We start from the raw sequence: 6,639 nt of genomic DNA on the forward strand, positions 1-6,639 counted from the left end.
TAATATCTTTTATTGGATCAACTTCTGTTGGTGAGAGAGACATGCTTTTGAGCCACACAGAGCTCTTCTTCAGGACTGGGAAAGCTAGTCTGAGCATCACAGCTCAATGCAAGGTGGAATAGATTGTTTAGTATAAGTAGTTAGCACATATTCCCTGTAGTCAGTTTCTCCTCACAGATACCTCCTTTATAAGCCAGAAGGAACCTGACTAACCTTGATCACTTTCCTTCTGCAGCAAAAGTAGAAACTTTTATAAATGGAGATTATGGAGAAGAAAACTAGCACCCTGGTCAATTTACCTCTGCAGCCTTCCCATGTATAAATGATTTACTGCTATTCACCCTGCAGAGACCAAGAACAAAAATCTGTCACTTTCATGGGGTTTCTGTACTGCCTAGTGCTGACCTCACCTAATTTACCTCATGATACCACTGAAGTGCCTGGTCTTCCCTCTCTTTTTACCTAAGAATAGCTCATGCACATTACTTACCCCAGAGTAAGAAAATAGCCCTTTTTTTAGCACTGAAGACCGGGACATAGACACACAGAGAACTTGGCTGTCTAAGAGAGTGGGAGTTGGCTCTGTGACTTCTTGTCACTTAAGAGGAAAGCCTATCTAATTTAGCTTATAGTGAAGCATAAGATTAGATAAAACTAAATATGCATGTAAGGTCCTCATTGTTTTAAAATGCTCTTTTCTCTAATGCTTTATTCTGATTTTGCTAAACAAAAACACTTTGGTTAATAAGGCAATATCACGGATTACCATTTCCTGAAAGGAAGAAACACAAGTTCCCAAAACCTAATCAGACCTGCAGGGTGATGAGGGGTTGGCATACACTTAGGTCCCATCTAAGAGGTGAAGAATCATGAGATTCCACCACAGCACTGATAAAGGCAAGAAGTCTAACTTCTGAAAGTGGAGACTCAGAGAGACCAAAAAAAGGAGGTAGAGATGCAGCTAGTCCCATAACCATGTCAGTATTTTATTTGTAAAAAGGTATTAAATAGCAAAATTGTTCTCACTTTGTTATTCTTCTGAGACACTGAAAGCATTTTATACACACACACATTCCCACTCACCCACCCACCATACTTCAAGTAGGTTCCTAGATCACAGAATGCTGTCTCATTGGGGCATCTCTTTTCTGTCACGTTGGAAGTCAATGGAGTTGCACCGGTGTAGCAAAAGTAAATTTGATCTAGTGCAATATAAAATGTAATAATACAGATCAGTCTTAAGTGCCATGACTTTTTGCAGATTATCTCTGTGCATACAACTATTCAATTACGTTTCTTATTATGGAATTAATTTGTGAGCTTTCTTGAGATAGGGAAAGTTTTAATGGGCCAACTGCACCTCAGAAAGAGAAAAAGAAGCGGGGAGAACACATTCCTAAACTCCCATTACTTATAGAAAAAATAGAATGCAGGTTTAGTGATCACTTAGAAACTACTAAGCTTGTTTCCTTACTGTAATTAATTACAAAACAAACCACAAAATCTGATATAGATACAGGAATTTACTCTCTTGTCCACTCGCTATTATTTTAAAAATAACTAAATTATTTTAATTGAACAACATTTGCTAAAACCTTCCCTGCAGAACTCTACTAAACTGAAAACATGTCATGTAGTGTATAAAAACTCTTTTTCAAACCCAGTTATTACAGTAGCCGGCCAATTGTTTAAAAGTAGGCTCAGGAAAGTAGGCTCTGCAGATAACCGGACAAACATCCACTTTCAATTTCCTTCTTGGGCATGTTAATTTGTTTTGCTTCTAAAAAAGACAGAGGCCCACAATAATGTACTTTCATACAAGAGCCAAGTTAAAATTCTGGTGAAATAAAGATACAGACTGGTGCACAACTGTTCCTTGAATATAAGTTTTAAAATTGACAAGTGTGCAGTGAAGAACTAGAGAGTGTAACAGACTTTATTTCTTTTTTTAAAACATGTCCAGACTTCTATGATCAATGCCCAGAAACCATTTATTTTCTGGGATAGGCTGCAGAATAACTAGAGGGTTACTGTGTTTAGATGGACTGCCATAAAGCAGGTTTTTAGAATGTTTCAAATGTAAATACACCCAACCTTGCTAATTCTCATTTCTGTAACCACAAACCTGCTAATTCTCATGTTGGGTTGGAGGAAAGTGAGGGGGGAATCTAACTCCACTTCTCACTGAAGACAGAATCACTCTGGCACCAAGAGGCCACATATTACTGCTCTTTTTTTTTTCAAAAGTGTGTATTTAGAGCCTGATCCAGCTCCATTAAAGCCACTGGGAATTTGATCAGGCCATTACACTACGATACATTTAATATACTGTGAAATATCATAAGAAAAATGAAACTGCACTTGTCAAAATAATTAAACGGGTCATTTTGGGATGCTTTGCCCTTAGCTTCTTTCTAATCCTATTTGTTCACTTACTTGCTAATTTGCAACATTTGTTAATCTGCAATAGATCTCTGTCATTAATGCGAATTAGTGAGGTTCTACAGAACAGTTTGAAAGAAGTGTTGCCAAGCAAGCGAAAGCTTTTTCCTCAATGTAGCATTAAACAAGTTATTATTCTCTACTCTGCTTGAACTTGAAACATCATTTTTTCACGTGCATCATTAAATGAAATATTTAGAGACAAATAAATCAAGTCTGAGATCCATTGACCAGATTCAGCTCTGAGTTTCACCACTGTAAATCTGCAGTAACACTGGAGTTACACTATGTAAACTCTATTGAGAGTAGAAGCTGGCCCACACTCTGCATTTGATTAATCAAACAGAATGGGGGATGAGCAATTCAATCAGCTAAGTGGGGCCATGTCTCAGTTTGCCAATACCCAAATGTGGAACAAAAACTCAAATGGGGAAGCGCTGGAAAAACAATAGTAAATACATTCTGTAGAATAAATAATTGTATAGATTTCATTATTCCGTGTCTGTGATGTAAGTAACAGATTATAATAACATGGAGAAACAGGTTTGTGTGTAACAAAGGTACATTTGGGTCTAAAATAAGGCACCATTGACAGGTGTGACGAAGATTATGAATAAAGATATAGGAGTTCAGTTAATATACCGTACTTCCTTTCTCCCACTCTTCATCTGTCTTGTTTAGTTAGATTGTAAATTGGGGCAGGGACTGTCTCTTATTATCTGTAATGCTCAGTGAGGCTATGATCTAACCTCTAGGTAGTATGGTAGTACATAATAATAATAATAATGAATAATGTAGATTTACATGTAAAGTGATTGGACATCAAGGTATATATCCAAAAACTCTTGTAATCCAGATTTAGAAAATGAAGGATTATACTGTATTTGGGGAACTGATTCACTAACCATGTGCTACAGTTTCCGGCTAATGTTGCAAGGAGCAAATGTTTTCTGAAAAGTGGAAAATCAATAAAATGTGTTTTGTAAAAAAATAATGATTTACATGGTTTAAGAATAAAACAGTTATCACCTGTGCAGTTGGTTGTGCTGTTCTTCAAGAAATGCAGTCAGCATTCTGATTTATACAAATTATGAAGTTTAATATTGGTCTTGTAAGTGCACTACTTTGTGTATTATTTATTTGTTTATGTGTAAGAAGGTAGCTGTGGTGTGAAGCCTATTGATTCCTTTGCATTAGAGTGCATTACATTTGTCTCAGAGAATGTTTTGTAAAAAGATTGGGGGGAAACAAATATAGACCATTGTGTTGAGTTCTCATTTTGATCCATTAACCCCAGAGATGGCCTCTAATGTCTGGGTTTTTTAAATTACACACATGTGGTATGTATATTTGTTTTCTTATGGATCTTCTTAAGTGGCTTGATAGTGCATCATATGATACCCAAAGAGCAGTCAATGACTGGGCACTGGGGGAACCTTATCTAATTGTGTATCTGAATATGAGTTTATATGGAGTTTTGCACTATATAAGGTTCACTTTACACACTGGGCACAAGAAGCAGTCTATGCCAAGAATAAAATAATAAAATAATAATAATTAATTAATAATAAACAAATGAGAAATGTTCCTATCTAAAGCATTTTACAAGCATTAATTACTCTTCACAACAGTCCTGTGGGATAGGTGAGTAAGTACTCTATTAAGATTCCCATTTTGAATAAGGGAAACTGAAGAGGATGGAGATCTGATTTTCAGAGGTGCTGAGCACTCACAATTCCTACTGATTTTTACTGAAGCCATAGGTGTTTAGCACCTCTGAAAATCAGGCCATAAGTGACTTCCCTGAGGTCACAGCGACAGAGCCTGGCTCAGATCACAGCTGTCTTTCCACTGTGTAATGCTCAGGAACTGCTTGGACTCATGGGAAATTGATCTGTCATGCAGCCTCTAAAGAAGAAAACACAAAACTCCCGTTGATTCAGTGGGACCCAGATTTCAGCCAGGATTGTTTGACGTTAAAACAAAAAACAACCTCATAGGGCTAGATACTGATACCCTTCCTCGTGCTCAGTAATGCAGGACCTCACTCCTTGGGCAGTCCGGCTGAAGTCACTTTGAAGCCTTGTGGAGCAAGGCACTACTCAATATGTGTAAAGATGGCAGAATTTGGCTCAGAGGTGTTCTAAAAGTTTGGTTTGGCCCTGAGCTTAAATTGTTTAAAATTTACATTGAGAGAGACCCTTCAACTATAATACAAAAATGAAGGATCTCTTCCCTTAATTTTTAACATCAAGGAGATACAAAAATCTCTTTGGCCATCTAGTCCGTTCCATTGCAATTACAGTATTACTCCATACAGTATGCTCAGTTCTGTTTGGTTTTAAATGTCCCAAATGATAGATCTCTGTAGTAGCAGTGTAGCCTAATGGATAGAGGACTGAACTTGAGAGATCTGGTTTCTGTTCCCAGCTCTGCCACTGGCTGGGTGACCTTGGGCAAGTCACTTTGCCTCTCGGTGCCTCAGTTTCCTCACCAGTAAAATGGGGATAATGATACAGACCTCTTTTGTAAAGCGCTTTAAGATTGACCGATGGAAAGTGCTGAATAAGAGCTAGGTATTATTATCAATGGGTATTAAAAAGGAAACCATCTGCGCAAGTTGAAGATCTGGCCCAATAGAGAGAGAGAGAGCGTGTGTGTGTGTTTCTTTCTCCCCTTTTCACTCCTGTATTTCTCTTTCCCTGCTCATGTCTCTCAGTCTTTCTTCATCTTCATTCTCTAGGTTTTCCTCCTTTTTGCCAAAAAACAACTCCCTGTAGCCTCCAAAGAGGAAACAACTACCTACATCTAAACCCCATGCCCTAGTACTGGGGGCTGCTAGAAGCAGAAGGATTTTATACACCTTTTACTATTGTTTTAGACAGACGACTGGAAATGTGTCTTTGCAGGGATTAGTTTTTGCCCTAACGATGGACAAACCACAAAAGGTTCAGATTTTGGTTTAGTTGCTTATCTGAGCTTTATATGAACCTCTTGAGTCTGACAGATTGAGCTGGAAAAACTATCCATGGGAACAGGCTCTCATGAAATATTCAAGCCTTGCTGCTTGCAGTCAAACCAGAAAAGCCACCCGAATAACTATTCTTGAGATATTCCAGAACTTTTGGTCTGGGCAAGAAGATGGCGAACCAACCAGGTGAGGAAATTGAGGCACAGAGAGAGAAAATGATTTGGGGAGGAAATCTATAGCAGAACCCACACTGACTTGTGACTCTCCAACCCTGTGCTTTATTTTGGAATAAGAGTGTCCACTTGGGGTGTTATACTGCTATAACTATTGATATAATTATGACAGTACAATTCTCCATGTAGACAAGCCATTAAGCATGAGGCAATTCCTTCCTTTCTGGTTTCCTTTTGTCCTTTTTCTTTTTAATTTCTTTCTCTACTTTTCCTACATTAGGCTCAGAAATCTGGGCCTCTACTTTCCCTCCTGCTCTTTACCAATTCCTGAGTCAGCTCTTCTGGAGGCAGAACTTTCCTAGGCTTGTTTCCAGAGGATGTGGGTTTTCTCCACATCTATTCATTTCCTTTTTCTGTACCTTTTATTTGCAACTCAATTATCTGCCTCCCATTCTCTCTTTTTCTCCCGTTGTCTCTCTTCCTCCCACAAAGGTGCCTGTTCTTTTCTCCAGCATCTCTTCTTCCCATTCCCTCCATTGCCTCTTTCTTACAAGTTAGTTTTCACAAATCCATGCAAAGGTTCAAACTGGCCAACTGACTCCTTAGTGGTTCCTGTTTATCTGCTAATGATACAGAAACATGTGATCTCTCTAGCACAGTGTGGGACATTTGTCAGCTCTGACAAATGGCATAAATATTTCCCTGAGCTTCCCTAAGTGAAACCAAACTTCAATGAAATGATGTTAAAATAAAAACAGAAATAGAGAAAGATATAAAATACTCTTGTTTTAGAGACTTTTCTGCCAAGTTCTGGTAAAAGGTGAATTAATACCGCTGGGTTACAAACTCCTTAAAAACGGAGCTTAATGGAAATGCTGACTAACTCTCAATGAAAGATATGTAGTCTGCCTGGCAATACTAGAGCACCTTCTTCTACATTAATATACTTCTGATGCTCTTACCCCATTTTGCTCCACGTATTTCTGCTGAGGACATTGCTCTAACGGATATGCCCAGGAGAGGGCATTAGAGGCCACTAAAATCTGGTTTGAA

The sequence above is a fragment of the Emys orbicularis genome, chromosome 17 (genome assembly GCF_028017835.1).
Source record: "Emys orbicularis isolate rEmyOrb1 chromosome 17, rEmyOrb1.hap1, whole genome shotgun sequence".
NCBI classification, from domain to species: Eukaryota; Metazoa; Chordata; order Testudines; family Emydidae; genus Emys; species Emys orbicularis.